Source organism: Candoia aspera, chromosome 6 (assembly GCF_035149785.1).
Source record: "Candoia aspera isolate rCanAsp1 chromosome 6, rCanAsp1.hap2, whole genome shotgun sequence".
Classification (NCBI taxonomy): Eukaryota; Metazoa; Chordata; class Lepidosauria; order Squamata; family Boidae; genus Candoia; species Candoia aspera.
Window position 1 is genome coordinate 38,994,159 of NC_086158.1, and position 25,340 is coordinate 39,019,498.

General features: G+C 40.8%; 1 protein-coding gene across 1 annotated transcript in view; it reads left to right on the forward strand.

Moving 5' to 3' along the window:
* Nucleotides 1-2,315: 2,315 nt before the first annotated feature.
* Nucleotides 2,316-25,340, forward strand: part of PAK2 (p21 (RAC1) activated kinase 2) — a 56,159-nt gene continuing 33,134 nt past the window's right edge. Inside the window, exon 1 of the mRNA XM_063306779.1 lies at nucleotides 2,316-2,444. The gene's annotated coding sequence lies outside the window, so the exon portion shown is untranslated. The remainder of the gene's footprint in view (nucleotides 2,445-25,340) is intronic.

The following is a 25,340-nucleotide window of genomic DNA, read 5'->3' on the forward strand; positions in this document are numbered from 1 at the left end:
TTGCTTGTTGTGGCAGGAACTGCATATTTTTGACATTAAGTGTACCTTTAAAAGTGAATATACAATTCAGAATGTGAGATATGGCCAACTGGGGCTCAGATTCATATAAGATACCTCATACTACAAGATGGATGTGCTTTTTAAAGAAATATCAGATCTTAGGAGTCTGTGCTTTTCAATCAAAACGACAAGCATAGTTTTTGTAACAAGCTGAAATTTTATAAATACTGAGGGGAATCGATTTTTCTACTTCAAGCTTCCATAAAATAAAGGGGTCAGGAAACAAGACTAAGCAAACAGATGATGCTAGAGAGATGAGTGATCAAGTACCTCCTTAAAAATTATTTCCTTTCACTTGTGAGAGCCTCACTTGCAGCAGTAGGTATTGCTAGAACTAGAAATTTTGAGTGAGTACACAAACTTCTAGCTGAGCATGCAAGATAGCTTGAGACATGGGAAATACATTGTCTATCCCACAAATAATTCTTCTGTAAAACATCTAGGCTGTGGGTGGTGGCAAAACTTGATGAATAAATACAATAAATATCAGTGTTAGAAGTTCTGTTTTAAGTGTGTGTTCTTACTTTTTAGAGTCGGCAGGCACAATAATTGGGGAAAGGAACATGCACAGCCTAAATTTCATTGAGGATGATTCATTCTCAGTTTTCTTGTGTCTTCAAAAATCAGCAAGTCTGGTGATAAAGACTAATGAACCATACTTAAAAAAAGAACATTTTAAGGCCTTTTTTTCTTACATTTCTTTTATATTGACACAAGAACTGCTCATTATTAATCACTACAAACCTACATACTTTTAATAAAACCACATAGTTTTAAAGGAACTGGCTAAAACCATTTGACCCAAAACAAAAATTTTGTTTGTGATTAGGAATAAATGACTAAATTAGCACTAGGCAAGCTCTCTCTCCACAACTTACCATATCACTTTGATGTTCTCTAGAATGACATCATGCACATTTCTGCACCCTGTAATAAACATTCCACCCAAAGGTATGGGGGATAACAAAGATAGTAGCCACCGATCCAGCATTTCACGGTAAGAGGGTGAGGTTAGGTTACCCTAACAGACTGGGAATTTTGCTGTCCTCTGCTCAAAACATTTATTTACTTTTAGCTGCAGTTAAGGAGGGGAAAACTAAGCAGAAAGTGTCAGACCAGGGCTGCTTTACTTCTAAGTGATGTTGTTATTTCATAAACCTAGAATTCTTCTATGTAAGATAAGAGGAAATGGCATGATGGCAGGTGGCTACTTGGTTAAATTCTCAAAAGCAGGAAGAGGCAGAAGAACCCTTATAACTGTTAGGAATGCTGAATCTCTCCTGTTTCATGACAAACTTTTGGATTATCTATTGGGGCTGCACATAAATTACTTTTATCTGGTGGTCAATCCAAGCAAAGTTAACATGGGAGATGAGATTTTAGATGACTCTGATTTGTTCACTAAACACCATTTATTTTGTCATTGTTTTGGCTAGGTCTGCTAATTATTTGATCTCTTTTTAACTGATGTATCATTTTTTCAGGTTTTTATCTGTGCTTTTTAGCTAGCTGAGAAAAATAATTGGGCTTTTACTGTATCTGTGTTTGATGATGCTACATTTCAATAGCAAAGCTATGAATAAGTTTTCAAAGGAAAGTAAATTGCCATTTCCAAATAATTTTCTAAATAATCATATATTTTGGATATTTATTTCAAGACCAGACTGCCTTTTAGATTATCTGTTACTATTCTGTTTTGTAAAATGAATTTTGTTTTTAATTTCTGTATTTATAATTTTTAAAATTTATTTATTTACACCTCTTAAAACTTGGGCCTGCTCTGGAAGGATAAGCATTATAGAAATAGAAATACATACCAGTAAAAGCTGTTGCAAATATATACAAAATACCTGCTCTTCTTGAGCAATGCTTAAATAAATGAATACTGAAATAATTTTATAATCCATAATTAAACTCCTAAATTCAAAGTGACAGGAAATAGATAAGTCAATTAGAAATTAAAACTATCCCATACGTTCAAACTGCACATTCATACACCGAATGAACAAGAATCTTTGCATTCTTGATCATATAATCCCACTATCTCCTCAATGTCCCCAATGCATTTGTCCATCCTACCCAATATTTTTCCTTCACGCCAGTACAGATACCTTCTGGGAAATGCGGTGCGCCGCTGCCCATCAATAAATAATAGGAGTGCTAAGAGCGCGCGCCCACCCGCCTCCCCTTCCTTCTTCACTTCGCGTCGCGCTCTGCGCCTGAAGCCGCCTGCTCGGCTCCGCCTCTTCCTTTCCCGGGCTGTGGCCACGCGCAGCGATTCCGCTTATTACTGTAGCTGCCCGGTGGGCCCTCCCCGCCATTATAGGAGGCCGCGCCCTGCCCCAAGCGGTCAGGCCGGTAGTGAGAAGCTTGGACCCCGTCCGGTGAGTCTGGGCAGCGTGGAGGTTGCGGCTGCTTCCCCGAGGAGCGGAGACCTGGCTGGCGGGCAGGAAGGGATTGCAGCTTCCTCTTCGGGTAGAGGAAAAAAAATATTAAGCGGTACTCAGGCCCGGAGGCTGGGCTTCGCGGAGTCTTCATACTCGCGCCCGGGAGGAAGTGGGGTTGTGGGCCCGCTGAAGGGGGAGGAGGGTGTCGCTGCTTTTCCTTCGAGCGGGGGCAGGTGGGTGAGAAAGCGGGGGTCTGCAGGAGCTCCGCAGCTGGTAGAGCAGCGCGCTCGCCTTGCGACTGCTTCCTCCTATCAAAGCTGAAAGGCGCAGGCTGGTGTAGTCTCCCTACTTCTTGTGCATTTTACAACCGTCTCCGTAGGCGAATAGTTCCTACTTGTAAGGAGTAGTTCATAAACTTGTGTTTATTTTCTCTCATTCTTTAATCACTGGAAGCAAACAGAAAATGTCTGTTGCCTTTGGAGGATACTCCTCTCATAAGGGCTTGGGCCAAGATGGTTCTTAGCGAGGCCGGTTGGGCCGGGTAGGTTCTTTCTCCCTAGTCCCCGGAAGCAGGTGGCGCAGAGTAGTTGTAGCTCGCGGGCAAATGAGCAATAGTTGTAAGGAGTAGCTACCGCCGCTTTGTGTCACTTACGTGCCCTTTTAGACTGGGGGAATAGGCCTGCCTCGTTATCTAGAAGGCGATTGCAGGTAAGTGACTAAACTAGTGGCAAGTTCCTGTTTCTTCCTATTCTGCTCTTTGTTTTTGACATAATTTGGAGCCAGTCAGATTTCTGAAAAAGAGTAAGAACCCCTTGTAGTTGGAGTATTGGGAAGAATATTCCTTTCAATATCAGTTCCTGGGGAACAATTGGAAGAAAGGGCTATTACATTCTTGTTCTTCTCATGGATTTCCCATAGATGATCTTTTTTGAAACATAATGCAGAATTAGGCCTTTAATTTGATCCAGTAGAATGGTTCTAACTTCCTAAGAATTGGAAGGCAGTGGCTGCTCAATCTTTTTGTTTCCACAGCTGATCTTTGAGTCTTAGAATATTTCTGAACATATTTAAAATGGGAGTGTCATAGTTGTACCTTTTTTTCAGGTGATTAAATTGGGAATGGTGTTTTTTGATCCTGATCACCATAGAGGATGTATTGGAATGAGAAAAAGCTTTATCTTCTTCCTCCTTTTTGATTAGTTGACAGGAGAGCAAGATGTTGAAATAAATATGAGAAGATATCATTACTTGTTCCAAGAAAGGAGCAAATATTTGCATGTGCAGTTCCATCCTGATACCACAAAAAGTTCAAGTATAGCTGATAATATTTTAGTTTAGTTGTGATTTAACCTTTGGTATTTGTTTAATTTCATGATTGGATAGGCTCACGTAACATGCATTCTATTGCATAAGTAAGTGATGAGAAGCGTAGCAGTTAAATAATTGTCTTTGTAATGTCTTGTATTCATTGGATTTATGCAATATATTAAACCATAATGTGGTTTATTTGGTTCTGGATAAGCATGTTATTTGAATCCAGCCATTATGGATTATTTAATAAGCCATAGTTAGATAGGCTGTGGTTTAGCATGAGCTGGACCAGTGTGTATGAATGAATGCATATTAGAGAGGATGGATGTAAGGAAGGACTAAATGGCAGAATCCTAGTGTGCTGAAGCAGAACTGAAAGGCAGTTTGCATGGCTACTGTTTAAAAATGGGTCAGCTTTGTTTTGCTGTGAAATTGTTTATACTTTTCATAGCTATATCTGTTACATGATGTCTCTGAGTAGATCTGAAAGGACAAAAAATCCTTTAGATTCTGTGCATCTAGTCAGCCTGAACATCTCAGTGAATGAAGGTGTATGTGGATTAGAAGAAACAAATGAGTTTCATTTCTGACTGCATTACTTTCGTTTTCTTATATCTGAATATTTGTAGAGGTATAAAACTGAAATCACAGTTGTATATTTGCATGGTTAGAAAGTATAATAAGAATTTAGTTAATAAAAGAAAATCTTGACCACAAATAAATTTTTTGAAAACTTTCATTTTGTATAAAATTCCAATGTATAATTGACTGTATCTTGTTCCATTGGAATATATTACTTGGCTCTAAATAGGGTATTTTTATTTTATTCAGCTTTAAATTTTATGTACAGCTGGAAAAATAGGCAAGCGTCTAGTCTCCTTGGTGTTAAATTCTGAGTACCTCATACAGGATTATTTATTGTGGCTTTGTTCAACTTTGTATTGCTTCTGTATTTATATATTAATGTTATGCCTACAACATTATATATAGCTTGTAGATCTCACTGATGTTGTTCAGACATTGAGAATAGCTGTATCTTTGCTAACAACTTACCTCCTTGCATCATCTCTCAAGTGTTATTTATTGCCATATGCCAGCAATAATGGGTAACATAACATTTGCATTCTCTTGGGAGGGTTTTCTAGTCAGGTCTAAAAGAGCTGAATGGTTCTGAGTATTTTGCTTTATTGAGTAAGTATTTTGTAGAGGAAAGCATCACCATCAAATTGCCCCAAATATTTGTTGCAAAAGAAAGAATGAAAATCATGATACTGAAGTTTTTTGAAGGTAATTTGCTTTGATACATTAGATAGTTACAAAAACTAGTTTTTGTGGACTGTGATATAAATGATTATTGTATTGCATGTTGTGCCCATTTTTCCAAGCTAGTCAGTATTCATATTCCCTTCTTTCTCCATTTGATCTGCCCAAGCATATGTTTGATGGCCCATTTGCTTTATGACTCTACTTGAATAATGAATTAACCTTTGGTCCTGGTCGAAGTCTTGCACTTGTAAATTGTGCATCTGTTGACAGCTTGTCTTTTATTGGTGGTCTGTGAGTTACATCAGGTAGTCAGTGAGAACAGCTCTGACTGTGGCCTTTCTTCCTATTACTAAGTAACTGAACTATAATAAACTGAAAAAAAATGACATTTTGGAATATTTTGTAATATCCTATCACAGTAAAATAAATGGGAGCCAGCTGACATTACTTTACTTACCAGTTGCCATCCCATTTCTTTCCAGACACCAGTATGGTTATAACATGTAAGTCAAAATCAGTTTGATCACTTATACTGGCTAAATTAAAAAATGTCTATAGACAGAAGTCCAGTAGCCAAATAACAGTGGAAGATAAAGGAGAAATTAGATTTAAACAAATGGAACAATTTTTATTTGCCCTTAAAATGCTTAAAAAAATAACTACTTTGGAATGAGCAGTATAGAAGCTACATTATGTATAGTTAATTGTGTTGCAAATTGGGCTTCTCCACATTGTCATACATACATACTCTTATTTATTCCTTTCATTTGAAATTAAATGGAACATAATTTAAATTGTTTTAATCAGTAGTCATAAGTACTTCAAGGTCTTCTTAGAGGAAACCACAACAGTGAGAAAAATCAGGAAAATTATTTTACAGATGTACTTCCTCCTGAAATAGCTAATGTTAAGCATTGTGTAGATAATTTATTTGCTTTCAATTACTAGCATACTATAGTCTTGAACTGATTAAGATGTAAGGTACTTAACATTGGTTTACATTTTTATGTAAATAGCATTTTGTTAGGGAGATGGTAGAATTTGTAATAAACAACCTTTTTAAAGGAAAATCTTTCCCCAGCATGCCACAATCCTTTTTATTTTACTATAGACTGTGATTTATCTGCTTTTATATAATTATAAGACTCTTATGAATATTAGCATGAAGCTTCTATTCTCTTGTTCTGTTGAGTAACAGTATATGTTATGGCTTCTGTAATAGCAAATGTGGTATCTTATCCACAAGGATGAAGGCTGTTTAGACATAGAAATAATGTGTTTTAATCCTGTTCTGTCTCAAGGGCCCTAGACAGGTAGCTTGGAACATCGTGGCATATTAGTTAGGTTAGGTCAGTCCTCATTATTTGTGGATTCCCATATCTGCAAATTTGCCTACTTGCAAAAATGTATTTGGAACCCTAAAATCAGTACTCATGGAGCTTTTGTGGTTATTTGCAGACATGCACAGAGCAGCAAAAAATTTGAGTCGCCCAACATGCACGTTCCCAACTGAGGTTGAACAAGGTGACACTCTTGTTTCAGCTCTCATAATGCAAACAAGTGTCCTTTTTGTAGTCTATTTAGTGCCGTGTTTTTTTGCATTTTAATGCTGAAATACATATTAAGGTGTCTTTAAACAAAAATACACATAAAACAAAGTTATGTATTGATCAGTTGATGAAAATGATGTGACCAGAGGCTTGCGGGAACCTAACTCTGTATTTCCCCTAGCAGCAGTGGTTTAGTATTTGCTAATTCAGTGTTTGTGGCAACTTTATAGTACATAACTACTGCAAATAATGAGAATTGACTGTATGAGCAAGCTGTTTGAAACACTGGATCAGAGGACAAAAACTGTGTTTCAGATATAGCTGATCTCAGTCAGGGATTTGTAGTTCAGCATTGTGTGGAGAGCCATGAGTTCTTCATCCTTATAGTGGGTCACTTTCTAAGTTCTAAATTGTACACCTGGATGATGATAGAAAGTCCTAGGAGTAATTACTAACAGCCAGTTCCAGTGGAAGCCAAGCCATAATTTTTTTCATTGTTTGGATTTTCCAAACAGCTAGCCTCAGAGCTCTAAATAAAGGTAATTGCTTCACCTAAAAAATTTTCCCCTCTCTTTTCTGACTTGGAGTTAGAGGGGAATGGCCCAGGGCAGATTTGGCAATTTGCTTGCAATACCCTTTCTTGGCTCTGAGTTAGCAGAGGAGCATTGATTGGAATTCCAAATGCCAGGAAGAAAAATTTGAAAGACTCCTTCACCAATTAGAACTTGGCATAGTTCTGTTACAATGGGCAAAGTGTGGTTAATGGAAATATCAAACATTAGGTTTTAATTTCAACTGGATTATTTTCATTATTTTCCTTGATCAAAATACTTAAGATAATGTAGATTTTGTTAATAATATTAGAAATTTTTGGAAAGTGAAACTGTTGTATTATAGAGGTAGTGCCTTGCTAAGTGAACAGCTGGGGTTTTTTTGGAGGTAAAAGGAGAAAAAACAGCTTGCTTTGTATGTCTGATGTTTTATAGTATAAGTAGTTCCTTGCCTCATTCATGTTTGAGATCTTTACCTTGGCACTCTTCCTGGAGAATGTTTTTGAGTTTTTGGCAGCAACAATGTGTGTGTGAGGGTATGGAATTACTACCCTTTTCCATTGCTCTGCTGGGTTGTTTTTTTGCTATGTGGAGGCAGTGTTTCCCTTTGTTTGAAGCACTTGTGTAACAAGCCTTCAGCTTTATGACAGTGTACCTAGGTTAAGTACTAATTATCTACTGTCTGGAGCCATTATAACTAACTCATATTTATCTTTGATCTTCTAAAAATATTGCCTTTTCAAACATGAGCAAGAAAATCCTAGTTTTCAATTTAACTCTAGGCTTACAGTAATTTTATCCAAGTAAAAGACCCAGTCCCAAGGCACACAATAAGAACAATCTTCAGTTGCAAAACTAAGTTAATTTATCAATCATCAGATCATTCATTTCCTACTTGGAAATATTAGTAAAGAATTTATGGTATTGTGGAAGAGCTCTGAAGCATTTTTTTTTCTATTTAAAATAAGTTCCAACATTTTCTGTAGTAAACTCCGCTAATATCTAATAATAGTGGATTAGGGATGCACAGTGCTTTGGATCCAAAGCTGAAAAAGTGCTTTGGCATGAGGGTGGGTGCACTTGCCACATCTTTAGTGCCTCCATTAGGAAGCTGCGCCTTTTCCTAGATTGCACAGTAGTTGCATGATCCCAGGAAATACTCATTTGAATTAAACCTTTAATTAATTAAGTAATGAAACTTTAAAGCCCTTCAGGGCATGGGGCTGGGTTATCTGAGGGACCGCATCTCCCCATCCCATTAGATCTGATGGAGAGGGCATGGTTTGGGTCCCATCTGCTAGGGTCTTACGCTTGGCAGGTGGCAGGAGGCAGGCCTTCTCTACCATGGTGCCCATTTTATGGAACATTCTGCCCCCCGAAAGTGAGGTTAGCTTCTTCCCTGTTAATATTGTAAAAGTCCCTAGAGACCTGGCTATGTCATCAGGCCTGGGAATCCCAGGGGAATGGTGATATTCTAAGATGGCTCCATCATTGTACTTAATATACTCTCTCCTGTACTTGGTGGTTTGTATTTAATAATGTTTAATACTTTTTAATAAAGATTGCTTTATATATTATTTAATTTTTGTATACCACCAGAGTCACTTCTTGTGCGATGGGTGGCCATATAAATTTGATAAATAAAATTAAGGAAGTACTAACAGAGAGGCTAATTCTAAAGCACTTTGTCTGATCCAGTCAGCGCCACCTTTTCCTTGGAGCCCTTGTCTTCCATGAGAAACCAGGAAAATAATGCAGTTTCTTTAAAGGAAGTACTCACAGGAGTGGTATGTGTGCCCATGCCCCCCCGAAGCATCTTTGACTTTAGCTCTGAAGTACTACACAACTTACAGTGTTTTGAAAGAAGTATTTCTTACTTTTGTGTCCTGCTTTTTCACCAGGAGCTCAAGGCTGTGTACATAGTATCCCCTTTACCAACTTTCCCCACAAAAGCCGGGTGAGGTATGTCGGGCAGAGACAGAGCGGCTGGCCCAGAGTTATCCAGTGAACTTCCATGGCTGAATGTGGATTTGAACCTACATCTTTCCAGTCCTAGTCAAACACCATAACCACTACACAACACTGGCTTTCTGAATATAAAATTTAAAGCTAAAAGTTAATTGCATTAATAGATGAAGGAATTCATCATAAAAATTGGTATTAAAGTTAACTCCTCCTGTTTGTACAAGATATAAATCTCACAGGAACCTAGGTCAGGAACATTTTGAATTAGTGTAAAGAGTTTTTATATGACTAAAATAATTCCAGTAACTGTTAAGCACCATTATAGTGTATTGGCTATTTATGTCTCATTTATGTCTCGTACCCCCCACCCCAGTTTGTTTATTTAGAACATTTATTTGGTTGTCTAGTTTAAGTAACTCTGGGCATATATCAAATAGTACATTTTAAAGTTTACTTTAATAAAAACTGATATAGAACAATACAATTAAAAATAATCAGAATGCTATAACTAAGATATCCCATAAAGTACTCACAACACCAAACACATATATCAGGTTACACTGTTATCCTGGCCCTAATGCTTGAAGGAAGAGCTAGGTCGTCATGGCTTTTTGGAAGGCCAACATAAATGGTAATAGAAAATACTTTATATTTCATTTTAGATTTGTTTTATATAAGCTTGATCATATTTAGATTGGATTACAACTAGCACATTTTGTTTCACTATATTTAGCTCACATTTAATATGCAACACGGTTCCTTTAATTCAAGCTAGGTTTGATTGGAATATCTTTGCCTTTAATGTTTCATAAGTTTGTATAAGTTGCATATGTTGTGGAGAGCTGTTAATCTTTTTGAAGATAAACTGTTTTTTACACTAATACTGATAGGCCCAACATCAGCTGAATGGGTTATTTATAACAGGAAACCATATTGCTTAGTGGGTTTGAAAGGACCAATTCACTTGGTCAGCTTTTGTTTAAGAGAAATAAAAGCCAGTGATTTTATTTTTGATCATATGTTGATTTTTTATTTAGAATACGTTTTAATTTTATTTTTTAAAATCTGTAAAATACACTTTATAAAAATACAGTTACAGATAAATACCACTAACATCCTAAGTTATATATTAACTCTATGTTACTGTGTTCCTTGGAGCTTTCCAGCCTGGCACAGAGAAACCACTAGGAGAAACACTGAGGTGTCGAGGGCCGGAGAACTTCTGCAAGTCATGATTGAAACAAATGGGGCACAGCAAGCAGGGTGGGGGGCACCCTCACTCTCCTTGAAAGCAAGCAAGCTTTCCCTATCCCAAATTGATTTGTGTACTTCTTCCTCTACTCTGTGTTTACATAGTTGCAAATCTGAAGCTGCAGCAAGAAATCATCATTACTCTTTTTGCAAAATTTAAAATTTCTACTGGAGTCTGGAAACAGAAACATTACCTGGATTCTCTTCCTCTTGATTGGTAACTTTAGTTGGAACTTCCTTGATGGAAACACACTGGAAGCTGAGGGCTTTGTTGTCCTTAGAAACAGAGTTGTAACTGGTACAAGGAGATAACAGATGACTCAGAGAAACTGTGCTTATTTTAAGATTTTTATAGTAAATGTTAATGATTATTGATGATGGCGTAATTTAATAATAGAGGGGGATTGTACTTACAGGGTTATGGCCTCGGCATAGTTTACAAGGCTGAATGTAGTCTTTAGTCTGAGAAAGGTTACCTACCCCTGAAAAACCCTGGGATATTCCTGAGTGTAGACTTGTAGAGTGTAGACAAGATACTGATTTGTCTACAGTATCAACCAAATAACTAAATTTAACTGTATATAAACTTGGTATCTCTACTTTCAGATTAGTCTCATCCTGTCCAATAAGTGGGTTAGGAATAAAAGGGTTAACGTATTTCCAGTTGATACTGTGGGGCCAGAAGTTATCTCAGACAGGTCAGCACTTGCCTTGGCAATCATAAACTTCTAAATTGCTCCTGTCAGTGACCATGCTGACAATGATTTCTCTTAGAACAAGTAACCTGAGGGTTGCCAACATCATATTTGAAACCATTTTTAAATACTTTCATTAGGGAGACTGCAAGCCAGTGGGGCATACAATACATCATTAGAAACTCTTACCTATCCTGCCCACCAAATGTCATAATCTGATGCTTTCTAGCAGCACCAGCTGGAAGACTATAGAAATTGAAGTCCATTACTACTGGATAGAATCAGCTGTTTCCTATCTGAATCATGGGGCTAATAATTAGTTATTGCAACAGGAATTATTTAATATCTGTACATATTAATTTTGGCCCCTCTGATTACCTGCAGAAAGCCTCACAAATTACAGTCTTTGGGGTCTAAGACTTCTGGTCTGATTTCTATAGCTGGCCTGATTTCATAAATTGATCTGATTCCTCCTTTGCCCTTAGCTAAATCTGAAAATGCTTTTCATTTTCAGAGTGTGTGCAAAAAAAAAAATATTTGATTCATTTTTATAGTAAAGACCTTCCCTTGTCTTTTTTACTGTAAGAATTACAGACAGTTGGTGTTGCCAGTAAAGATCAGAATGCACTCAAAAATTTAGGAAAACCTTTTTTCAGTTTTTTTTCTAGGCCTTTACTTCTCTGTTGAAATTTGTACATTTATTATTTACTACAGGTAGTCCTTGAGTTACAATGGCAGTTGAGACTGGAATTTCTGTCACTAAGTGATGCGGTTGTAAAGCACCATGTCACTTGACCACATTGCTTAGCGACAGCAATTCCAGCAGTCCTGGTTGGCATTGTTAACCAAATCCCACCAGTCATTAGCTGAGGACTCACCCTGATCCAAGCCACTCCTGGCTTGGTCTCTCCCAGCCCAAGCCTTGGTAAGGTAAGGGACTGCCTCCTCTTCTACTTCTACCCACCCACCTATCTTCCCCCATTTTTGCCCTTTTGGCTACTTTGCACTCCGCCACCTCTGCCGGCCTTCCTGCCCTGTGCTTCCTGGCTCTGCCAGCCTTGCCACCCAGCTGACCTTTACCATCTTCTTCCTGCCACTGCTGACAAGGCCTGCCCGGCCCTTCATGAGGCAGCTGCTGGCCACACCAGGCCTTCCTGAAGCTGTGCCCACCCCTTGTCCAAATTGCATGTAGCCTTCTTGCAAGGCTTTGGAAGACAGGCACATGAAAGAAGGCCCTAGATGTGCCTGTACAAAAGAAGGTCCCTTCTAGCTGGATCCTTCTTTCATGTCAGGGCAGTTGGGGCTTTCTTACGCATGCCTTCCTTTTTTGCGCACCTGCCGCCTTTTGCCCACCTGCCTTTTTCTGTATCTATTACAATAATTTATATCATGTATTTCAGGAAACATGTCAAATAATATAGTCATAAAAAGGCAATAAATCTGAGATATACTTCTCAAAAAATCTGTCACACTACTTAGACATTATAGGTAAAGCAATCCACTGGTAAGACTGAAGCACAGAAACAAATCAGAGTAGTTAATTGCAGCCCTCCAACAACCTAAGAGACAGCTTTATACATGGACTTCACCAGATGGACAACACCGAAATCAGATTGACTACATCCTTTGCAGCCAAAGGTGGCGGACATCTATGCAGTCGGTAAAAACAAGACCTGGAGCTGACTGTAGTTCAGATCACGAACTTCTTCTTGCACAATTTAGGATCAGACTCAAGAGATTAGGGAAGACCCACAGATCAGCTAGATATGAGCTGACTAACATTCCTAAGGAATATGCAGTGGAGGTGAAGAACAGATTTAAGGGACTGGACTTAGTAGATAGGGTCCCGGAAGAACTCTGGACAGAAGTTCGCAACATTGCCCAGGCGGCGGCAACAAGATACATCCCAAAGAAAGAGAAAACCAAGAAGGCAAAATGGCTGTCTGTTGAGACACTAGAAGTAGCCCAAGAAAGAAGGAAAGCAAAAGGCAACAGTGATAGGGGGAGATATGCCCAATTAAATGCAAAATTCCAGAGGTTAGCCAGAAGAGATAAGGAATTATTTTTAAACAAGCAATGCACGGAAGTGGAAGAAGACAATAGAATAGGAAGGACAAGAGACCTCTTCCAGAAAATTAGAAACATTGGAGGTAAATTCCAGGCAAAAATGGATATGATCAAAAACAAAGATGGCAAGGACCTAAGAGGAGAAGAAGAGATCAATAAAACGTGGCAAGAATATACAGAAGACCTATATAGGAAGGATAACAATATCAGGAATAGCTTTGACAGTGTGGTCAGTGAGCTAGAGCCAGACATCCTGAAGAGTGAGGTTGAATGGGCCTTAAGAAGCATTGCTAATAACGAGGCAGCAGGAGATGATGGTATCCCAGCTGAATTGTTCAAAATCTTGTGAGATGATGCTGTCAAGGTAATGCATGCTATATGCCAGCAAATTTGGAAAACACAAGAATGGCCATCCGATTGGAAAAAATCAACTTATATCCCCATACCAAAAAAGGGAAACACTAAAGAATGTTCAAACTATCGAACAGTGGCACTCATTTCACATGCCAGTAAGGTAATGCTCAAGATCCTGCAAGGTAGACTTCAGCAATTCATGGAGCGAGAATTGCCAGATGTACAAGCTGGATTTAGAAAAGGCAGAGGAACTAGGGACCAAATTGCCAATATCCGCTGGATAATGGAAAAAGCCAGGGAGTTTCAGAAAAACGTCTATTTCTGTTTTATTGACTATTCTAAAGCCTTTGACTGTGTGGACCATAACAAATTGTGGCAAGTTCTTAGTGGTATGGGGATACCAAGTCATCTTGTCTGCCTCCTGAAGAATCTGTATAACGACCAAGTAGCAACAGTAAGAACAGACCACGGAACAACGGACTGGTTTAAGATTGGGAAAGGAGTACGGCAGGGCTGTATACTCTCACCCTACCTATTCAGCTTGTACGCAGAACACATCATGTGTAATGATTGCCTATTCTGACATAGTCTCACAAGGGGATTCTTAATGAAAACTGATTTATTGGAAGAATAGTATGCAAATATGAAGAAAGCTGAGAATAAGCAAAAGCGTGCCAAATACAAACTAAAAACCCTTGCTTCCAAACCAGCCCCGCCCTTCCTCCCTCTTAGCAACCACCCCCTGCCAGGTGTTAGCAACCGTTACCCACATCAGCCTGAGAAAGTAACCTTGAACAGAGTCAATAACCCAAACATACATTCCACAGTTGCAGTAAGATGATTACAGCCTGGCACGGCTGGAAATTTCCAACCCGCAAACACGGGTTAGAAAAGTGACATGCGAAATGTTGCGATGTAAACAGAACATTGAAACGAAGAACATGACATATTGCCCCCCCAAAAAATGCAAAACTAAGGAGCAGGCTTATCAGGATAGGCAGTATGAAAACGAGTAACTAAAACAGGTGAGCGAGCATGGTGAGCAGCAACCCACTCAGGATGTGGGAAATGCTTCCATCGGACCAGGTATTGTAAGGTAGAACGAAGGTGTCGAGAATCTAAAATTTCTTGCACTTCAAAATGTTGCTGGCCATCAATCATGATAGGAGCAGGCGGGGAGGGGTGCGGATGCCAGCGATCTGACTGGTGGCAGGGTTTGAGCAAGCTGCAATGAAAAACAGGGTGCAAACGTTTCAGATTATGAGGCAAGTCCAACTTAAAAGTAACAGGATTAATTTGTGCAACAATAGGAAAAGGGTCCACGAACTTTGGTGCCAGTTTCTTAGAAGGTTGGGGTGATTTGATAAATTTGGTGGAGAGGTAGACTTTATCTCCAACTTGTAAAGGTGGTTGAGGTGCCCGTTTGGTGTCAGCATAGCGTTTATAAGTGGCTTGGGCATCAGCAAGAGCTTGCTTTATTTTTGGCCAGGAGTCTCCCAGATGTGCTGCCCAGTCTGCAGGGGACGAAGGAGGAGAAGTTGGGGCAGCTCAGGAATGGGTACGAAGTCACGGCCAAAGACAGTGCGAAATGGCACCTGACCAGTACTCTGATGCACTGCATTGTTGTAGGCGACTTCAGCAAAGGGGAGAAGATCGACCCAATTATCCTGCTGATAATTAACAAAAGCACGTAAATATTGTTCCAATGTAGAATTAAGAGCCTCCGTGGCTCCGTCAGTCTCAGGATGCGACGCAGTGGATAGGGCTTGTTTAGTGCCCACCAATTTCATAAAAGCCCGCCAAAATTGTGAAGTAAATTGTGTGCCTCTGTCAGTCACCAAACGGGAGGGGCTCCCGTGGAGCCTGTACACGTGTACAAAGAAAAGCCGGGTGAGCTGCTATGCTGAGGGAATGGAAGCACATGGAATGAAATGGGCTTGCTTTGAGAAAAAGTCTTTTATGACCCAAATCAGTTTTTCTCTGACTTGGAGGCAGATCCACGATAAAATCCATAGAGATTTCCTCCCGGGTGTGAGAGGGACTGGCCACTGGTTGGAGCAAACCTTGAGGCTTACCCACCTTCCGTTTGGAAGCAGCGCAAACAGGGCAGGAGGCAACATAGTCTTATTGTGGGCCACCAAACATCCCGCCTTATTGTGGGCCACCAAAATTGGCGTCTAACCAAATGAAGTGTTTTAACAAACCCAAAATGCCCCGCTAGTTTGTCATCATGGCAACGGAGCAAAATGTCTTTGCGTAAAACTTCAGGCACATAGAGGCGATCATTTTTCCAAGCAAAATCCTTGTCAAAAGTAACATTGTGTAAATTTGCTTGTAACCAAGTGTCAGATTTCAGCTGGGAAAGAAAACATTGTTGCAAATCTGAGGGAACTGGCAACCGTCCCAGACGGGGTGAACCTGAAGCGTCTGGGTGCTGCGCACGAGTCTGACTGTGAGTGACCGCTGCCAGACTCAATTGCGGCTCCGTCCAGAGAGTCCCTATTACATCCGGCACAGTGCTGGAATCCTGGGGTCTGCGGGACAGTGCATCAGCCAGAAACTTTTTCTTCCCTGGAATAAATTTCAACTTGAAATTAAAACGGCTGAAGAATTGCGCCCATCTGATTTGCTTTGGGTTGAGCTTTCGAGGTGCACTGAGTGCTTTGAGGTTTTTGTGATCAGTCCAAACCTCAAACGGATCGGTAGCTCCCTCCAACAGATGGCGCCAAGTGTCTAAAGCAGCTTTAACAGCAAAAGCCTCTTTTTCCCAAATGTGCCAGTGCCTTTCAGTCTCAGTGAATTTACGAGAGAGATAAGCACAAGGCTTTAGGCACCCTGATTCATCCGCTTGCAGCAGGAGAGCTCCAATGGAAAAATCAGAGGCATCCACTTGCACCACAAATGGTTTGTTCGGATCTGGAGGCTGCAAAATGGGTTCTGCTGTGAACAGTTTCTTAAGCTTGTCCAAAGCCAGCTGGCATGCAGGCGTCCATTTCAATAATGCCCCCGGATTCTTTGATCTCCGGGTGTCCCCCTGCCCCTTAGTTTTAAGCAACTCAGTGAGGGGGAGGGCGGTGTCCGCGAACCCCTCTATGAAGGACCTATAGAAATTCACGAAACCCAGAAAACTTTGGAGTTGTCTCCGTGTACGTGGTGCCTCCCATGCCAGAATGGCTTCAATCTTAGCTGGATCCATTTCAATACCTTTGTCTGAAATTCTATAACCCAAATAGTCAATTTGAGATTTATGAAAAGCACATTTAGGCAATTTAGCGTACAATTCAGCTTTTCTCAGTTTGCTGAGCACTTGTCTGACCAGCTTTACATGGTCTTCCATTGTTTCAGTATAGATTAATACATCATCCAAATATACTAATACACCTTTGAATAAATGGTCATGCAAGACCTCATTAATCAATTGCATAAAAACCCCAGGCGCTCCCGCCAACCCAAAAGGTAACACTTTATATTGAAAGCCTAGGAGACAATTGAAAGCAGTTTTCCATTCATCCCCCTCCCTAATGCGAATGCGGAAATATGCCTCAGATCCAACTTAGAGAATATTTTCCCCTTTGACAGGTGTAATAACATATCCTTGATTAATGGCACTGGATATTTATTTAATATTGATACTGCATTCAGCCCACGGAAATCTGTACATAGTCTCAAAGTTCCATCTTTCTTTGGTCTGAATAGGACAGGCGCACCCACTGGGGAATTTGCTGGTTCTATAAAACCCCTAGCCAGATTTTTATCCACAAACTCCCTTAGCGTTTCCGGCTCTTTCTGGGTCATAGCATAAATTTTTGGCTTAGGCAACTTTGCATTAGGGATAAAGTCTATGGCACAGTCAGTCTTTCGGTGTGGCAGTAGCTGATCATCTTCCTTTTCACCAAATACATCCGCAAAGTCTTGGTATTGCTCCGGCAACCCTTCTAACAGATCGGTAAGGCGGTGCGGAGCGGCCGCTGCCGCCCTCCCCACGTCCCCGCTGTCCAATTCATCCCCCTCCGGTGCTTTATAAAATCCATCTGCAAAAGTCACAGTCCTGTGCACCCAGTTTATATGCGGGTTCTGTTGAACAAACCAAGGCACCCCCAAAACGACAAACGGACCCCCCACAGGCGCCACCACAAAAGGCAGCTTTTCCCAGTGACTTCCCATTTGCAATGCCACCATCCCTGTGGAGTGAGTTGCCGGTTCCCCCCCGCTGTAGACCCAATTGGGTAAAGATCATGGGGCGTTTCAATGGAAACGTGGGAAGCTCTAAGGCAGCCACCACGTCAGGGTGCATTAAACACCGCAAACACCCTGAATCCATCATCACCCACAGTTCAACAGTTCGTGTGCGGGACCCCAATTTCACCTTCACTGTCAGCGTAGGGAAATTTCCACTCACCAAAGCGTGATCGCGCCCCTCCTCTACCACCTGCCCAGTGGCGCCTCTTAGGGCAGGTGGCTGGCGTTTCCCGCCGGCTGAGACGGCTCGAGATCCCCTTCGTCCTCATAGAAAGGAATGCTCTCCGGCTCCGTTTCAGCCATCGCTGCCTTCATCTTCCTGTGCACAGAGGGGGATTTTCCTGACGGCTTTGCCAGGCTCTCTTCGGTCTTCTGCAGGCATGTCGCTGCTCGGTGTCCCTCTTTCCCACATCGCAGGCATTGCCCTTTTGCAAACCGGCTCTTTTTCCTCCTGCCAGGCCGTCCATCCCACTCTGCCAGTGGTCCTGGGTGCCTTGCCCATCTTTGTCATGGCCATCTACTTAGGGCCCCTCCTGGTTTGCGCGAACTTAGCCTGGGCTTGCTCGACATTCGCCGCCAGCTGTATCCAGTCATATAGCGTGCCTGGGTCTGCCCTTCCTAATGCCCATCTCAGTAACTCAGGTCTCAGTCCATCTTTGAACATTTCTATTAGAGTAGTTGGCGACCAATCATCCACTTTCGCCGCTAGGGCTTGGAATTCGAGGGCATAATCAGCCACGGACTTAGACCCCTGGAATAGATCCCGCAGGGCCACCTTTGCTTTCTCCTTTGCTAACGGATCAGCAAAGTGCATTTTTAGCGCCCATAGAAAGTCTCTGAAATCATCCAACTCCAGGGCATCCATCTCAGCTAATTGGACAAACCAATCAGCTGCCCTCCCCTCCAGTTGGGTAGCTACAGCGTTTATCTTTGCCCTTTCTGAAGGAAACAGCCTCCCAAACTCCTCCATATAGTTTTTCGCATTAGTCAGGAAGAATGACAGTTTTGTGGGATTCCCATCAAATTTGACAGTGAAATCCCTATACCTGGCTCTTTGTGGGCTGCTCTTCCTCTCCTTCCGCCTGGCTCTCCTCCTGGACTCTGGAGACCTCTTCTCTCGAGGGGGAGGGGGACTCGCCACTCCGACTTTGGGACTTTTCTTCCGATCCCTGCTTCGTCCCCTCCCTGCATTTTCCGCCCGCCGCGGGGGCGATGGGGACGCCCGCCTGGGACTGCGCGGTGGTGATCCCCCCCAGTACCACCTCCGGTCTTTCCTCCTCACGCTCGGGGGGGAGGAGGGAGAAACAGATGGGGACGACCGTCGGTAGCGATGTTCCCTTCTTCCTCTGTCCTGGCTGCCCCTCGCAAATGACATTCTTTCCATCATGTCTTCCAGAGACTTTACTCTGGCTTCTAGCCTCTGGGATTTCCCACTGGCCTTGGAGTCGTCCGAATCACTCCTCTCCATTATGGCCACATCTGGGGACAATGGATACTTTGCCTTCACAGGTGCCTGGGGCACCCCGGACAGGGTTCCCTCATCTTTTCTGACCACCTTGGACTTTACCGCTTTCGCCGTGGCTGAGCTGGCGTCCGAGGCCTCCGACAGTTCCTCCGATTCAGGGGTGAGGGTCCTTTCCCTTCTTTGCCTCATGGAATCCGTCTCCCCCACGCTGGAATCCTAACTCTCTCCCTAGCGGGAAGTAGGTTCAGTCATCACTAACTTTATTTCCTCACAGTCGTACTGGAAGGAGGTTAGTGGTAAGAGTTTTATGATTCTCAGCTTTATGTAATGATTGCCTATTCTGACATACTCAGTCTCACAAGGGGATTCTTAATGAAAACTGATTTATTGAAAGAATAGTATGCAAATACGAAGAAAGCTGAGAATGAGCAAAAGCGCGCCAAATACAAACTAAAAACCCTCGCTTCCAAACCAGCCCCGCCCTTCCTCCCTCTTAGCAACCACCCCCCTCCCAGGTGTTAGCAACCGTTACCCACATCGGCCTGAGAAAGTAACCTTGAACAGAGTCAATAACCCAAACATACATTCCACAGTTGCAGTAAGAAGATTACAGCCTGGCACGGCTGGAAATTTCCAACCTGCAAACACGGGTTAGAAAAGTGACATGCGAAACGTTACGATGTAAACAGAACATTGAAACGAAGAACATGACATCATGCAACATGCTTGAGAAATCCAAGGCTGGAGTTAAAATCGCTGGAAGAAACATTAACAATCTCAGATATGCAGATGATACCACTTTGATGGCTGAAAGCGAAGAGGAACTGAGGAGCCTTATGATGGTGAAAGAAGGAAGTGCAAAAACTGGCTTGCAGCTAAACCTCACAAAAACCAAGATTATGACAACCAGCTTGATTGATAACTGGCAAATAGAGGGAGAAAATGTAGAAGCAGTGAAAGACTTTGTATTCCTAGGTGCAAAGATTACTGCAGATGCTGACTGCAGCCAGGAAATCAGAAGACGCTTAATCCTTGGGAGAAGAGCAGTGACAAATCTCAATAAAATAGTTAAGAGCAGAGACATCACACTGACAACAAAGGTCCGCATAGTTAAAGCAATGGTATTCCCAGTAGTAACATATGGCTGCGAGAGCTGGACCATAAGGAAGGCTGAACGAAGGAAGATCGATGCTTTTGAACTGTGGTGTTGGAGGAAAATTCTGAGAGTGCCTTGGACTGCAAGAAGATCAAACCAGTCCATCCTCCAGGAAATAAAGCCAGACTGCTCACTTGAGGGAATTATATTAACGGCCAAACTGAAATACTTTGGCCACATAATGAGAAGACAGGACACCCTGGAGAAGATGCTGATGCTAGGGAGAGTGGAAGGCAAAAGGAAGAGGGGCTGACCAAGGGCAAGATGGATAGAAGATATTCTAGAGGTGACGGACTCGTCCCTGGGGGAGCTGGGGTTGTTGATGACTGACAGGAAGCTCTGGCGTGGGCTGGTCCATGAAGTCACGAAGAGTCGGAAGCGACTAAACAAATAAAATTGCAGCCCAGCAGAGTGGACATTTCTTAGATCAACCAAATGATTTCTCTGTTTTTCCCTAGTTTGGATATATAGAGATGAGCTATGCAAAAGGGGGTTTAGAATTCTTGAGAATCTGAAAAGAACATTCCAAAGTTTAGCCATCTGGCCTTGACAATCACCAGTATTGGAGTTTAATAGCCAAGTAATAGGAAGTTAGATTTCTCCTTAACAAATGTTGTCCTTTTAGTGTTGATTGATAGTGATTCATTTTCATTTTGTGAAGTTTCTTTATGCTTAAAACTGTTTTGTATCACCAGAAGTTTATTCTACAGCTATTATATATGATTAATAAAAACCTTCACTTGTTTTACCACCAGTTCCTAGCTTTAATTTCTTAGAAGAGTCTCTTCTCAACAGAATAGAACTAAATAGAGCTGCTGCTAGTGTGAGTATGTGCATGAGGGAGTTGGGAATGGTTAAGAACTCAGAAAAGTGAGAAGGGTTACACAGTGTAGGTATTCCAATTTTAAGGAGCGGAGAGGAAATGTTTTCAGGGATTATTGAATAACTCTTTAATTATTACATGTTGCATTTGGATGAATCTTGTGCAGGTCCCATTGTTGAAATCAGAATTATGCTCCAAAGATTTTTATCTAGGTGCTCCCTTCTCTCAGATTTGATAGAGTTTTACAATTGTAGAAATTCTTTATTTTTTTTTGGCTGAATATGATTTGTTTGACAGCATTTGTGTTGCCTGTTTACAAAGTGTGTTGGATGTCAATAAGTTCTAGTCCTGCCTTAGGCCTGAAAGCTGACTGGGTGAGCTTGGGCTAGTCACTCTGACTCAGCCCAACTCACCTCACAGGGTTGCTGTTGTGGGGAAAATAGGAGGAGGAAGGAGTATTAGGTATGTTCGCTGCCTTGAGTTATTTATAAAAATAAAGGGATAATAAATAAATAAATAAATAAAATATCTAATTAAATGTTCCACTGTTAGAATAATGTACTTGAGATGTATAAATACGGTCAATACGATTTATTAGTGCTGCCGCTTTTATGTGAAATTTAACTCTTACCTATTTTTGTCATGACTTACACTAATTGCATTCCTGTTTTTAATATGCCTCTAAAGCAGTGTTTCTCAATCTTAGCAATTTTAACGTGTGGGCTTCAATTCCCAGAATTCCCCAGCCAGCATGCTGGCTGGGGAATTCTGGGAGTTGAAGCCCACATACTTTAAAGTTGCCAAGGTTGAGAAATACTGCTCTAAAGTATGCTAAAGCATTCCTCTTGTACCATTAACAACCTTAGTAAAAAGGATTTCATTAAAACAGTAGTATTTTTATTAAAGCAAAAAAATTGTTTGGTAGTAAGTCATAGCAGAGGCCAGTGTGATCACTGAAATGGACATTTTATGTTGCTCCTTTTAATTCTTCACTGTTTCTATGTACATGGGCTGTATAAAAATATGGTGTTCACTCATAAGGATATTAATGATTTTTTGCTTTAGTTTAAGTATTTTAGTTAGTTTCTATTGTAGCTCCTGCTTAGCAATCAGATCTTTTTATGAACTTCCCAGTATTGAATGGAAAGTTTAATTAATTAATTAATTATCCACATTTCTATCACTGCCCATCTCCCCCTAAAGGGGAGATGTATGTATGTATGTATAAAATAATAGTAGTATTATTTTTTAAAATACAGTATTAGATTGAAATGTGAGTGTTCATACTGTCAATAGATAAGGCAACATAATGCTAAGTTTATCTTTCTGCAAGGTAGGAAATATTTGCTATATGTCACAAAGTATTCTATGTAAGGTAAATATTTTAGTTGTAACAGAATTAATAGATTCCTTAAAATGTTATTGAACCTGTCAGCATGACATTTCTGATCACTTCTTTTAAGTAGAACTTAAACTCTTTCAACAATTGTTATAAATTCCAGAAATCTTGACTCAGGTTTATTTTTCTTAGGGCATAATTCTTGAAGAATTCATTTGAACTGAAATTACTTTAGTAGTCCAAAGTTATTGCTCTTTGTTAGAATGAGAAATGGAAATCCAGTTTCAAGTGGGAAAAATGTAGGCATTTACTGTGAATGAAATGACAATTCTGCAGGATATTAATTAAGTATACTGCCTATTTTCTGGCCAAAAATGAGTTGCGGTGCAGCACATCAGGGATATTTCACCTTGCTGCTGTATTTGTTTTTCAGAAACATAGAACAAATCCTCATTGGACTCTAGATATTTGTGCATTTCCATAGCTGAAGTGGTGAAAATACATACCTCTGCCTTCTTATTTCACAAAAAATTGTAAAAGTCAAATGAGAATATCTGTTAACTGGTGTCTTATTATTTTGATTTCCTCGCCAATGTACATTTTGTTTACCTGATTTACCAGGAATGAATGTTGCCTGACGTAATCTGTGATGTTCTCTTTTTTAACCTTTAGTTATAATCCGTCATTACAGGGTTACTTAAGCTTTGTAGAAAAAAGGATAAAATCATAACAGTATTTAACAGAAATGCCTGATAATTTTGCTTAAAGTAAGCTGCCAGATTAATTGGAAATGGCTTCTCTGAAATTAGGGCAGATAAATAAAGGCTGTAGGCATGAAATAACTTACTCATAGTTGAACCATAGGTTACCAAATTAAACATATTCAGGTAGTCCTTGTTTAGTGATTGCATTTGGTTCTGGGGAAGTGGTCACTAAATGACATGGTCACTAAGCAAATCACATGACAGAGAGAGACACAGCAAAGATTGCTGGTTGTTCCTGTCTCATTCGGATAAAGTTCTCTCATGTAGTGTCCTGTGCCGAATCCATTTTTTCCCTTTTTTTCCCCGCTCACAGGGTGGAGAGATATCTTAAATAAGCTATCTTCCTGAGCTGCTTTTCTCCCTAGTACAGCACATCCCTAAAAAGTGCTAAGGGCAAGTTAACAAGCTCAGCTCTGTGACCATAATTAGTTGATTAGAACCTTGGGTGGCTGGCAGCTGCTGCTTGAAACTGACCAGACATTAATCACTGAAGGCCTTTGTTGTCCTAAATGCCTACATTGGTCAGAAAATTATTTTTTTATTGCCATTTATTACTGTTGTATTTGTGAACAGTCGCTATATGAGGCAGTTGTTAAATGAGGACTATCTGTAGGAACTCTAATTCCTGTCTTGATTTAGTATTTGGAAGTTATGTTCAGTTCTGTAGTTGTGAATAGGAGATAAGAAACTTAATGCAGGAAAAAGGAAGTGATCTGTACTGGATAGCCTAGAATGGGAAGGTTTCCCTATGATTGGTGTTGTGTATAGGCTTCTTGGTCATAAATGTGGAGTCCTTGGTGCTCTCTGAGCCTTGTTGGTTTCTTGCAGGTGTTTCATTGCCAGACTAGGCAACATCTTTACTGCGAAGAGGGAGCGGGCCTTGCTCTCTGTTTATATACCGTGGTTTGTCCAGCCTGTGTTGGTGGGGTGTTGTCTTCTTGGGAGTTCCTTGATTAGGCTGTTGTTTGCTGCTTGGTTGACTGATTCCTTGATTAGGATGTATTGTGCTGTTTGATTGTTCCTCTGGTATTAATTCTAGTGTTGATTTTTGCATATCTGGGTGTTGATTGCTGGCGAGGAGGTGTTCTGATCTTTTGGCTTTTCTGTTGTCTCTTTTGAATGGTATGTAAATGTTGTTTACCTCTATGTGTCTGTTGATGGCTGCTTTGTCTGAGTGCCAAGCTTCCAGGAATTCTCTAATGTTTTTGGATTCGGCTTTGTTTAGGATGCTCACAGTTTCCCAGTTGAAAGTATGGTTAAGTCTGTCCATGTGTTGTGAGATTAAGGAATTCTCATCGTGTCTTCTGACTGCTAGTTGGTGTTCGTGGATGCGCTCTGCTAGTCTTCTGCCTGTCTGTCCTACATAGTGGCTGCTACTGTCCTTACACTGTACGTTGTAGATAACTCCTGTTTTTTCTTCTTGGGCTATTGGGTCTTTTGGGTTACTTAGTATGTTTTGAAGAGTTTTAGTTGGCTTATGTGCTATGGTGATGCCGTGTGATTGTAACAGTCAGTTGGTGGTTTCTGAGATGTTTCTGATATATGGCAGTGTTATCCTTTTCATAGCTTCTGTTGGTTGGATTGTAGTGGTTTGATAACTTTTTGATAAAGTGGGGTGATGGTATCCATTTTGCTGGAAGATGCTGTATAGGTGATCTGTTTCCTTGTTCTGGTCAGCAATCAACACCCAGATATGCAAAGATTAACACTAGGATTAACACCAGAGGAACCATCAAACAGCACAATACACCCTAATCAAGGAACTATTAACTCAGTCAACCAAGCAGCAAACAACAGCCCGATCAAGGAACTCCCAAGAAGAGAACACCCCACCACCACCAACACAGGCTGGACAACCATGGTATATAAACAGAGCAAGGCCCACTCCCTCTTCACACTGAAGATGTTGCCTAGTCTGGCAATGAAACGTCTGCAAGAAAACAAGGCTCAGAGAGCACCAAGGACTCCACAGTTCAACCCTGAGCTACAAATATTTGCTTCGATTGATCATAAATGATTCAACTCCCATCCCAGAAAGCACATACTCTTCCAGGGCAAAACAAGGGGATGACTGGAAGCTTCTGAGCATTCTGAGAG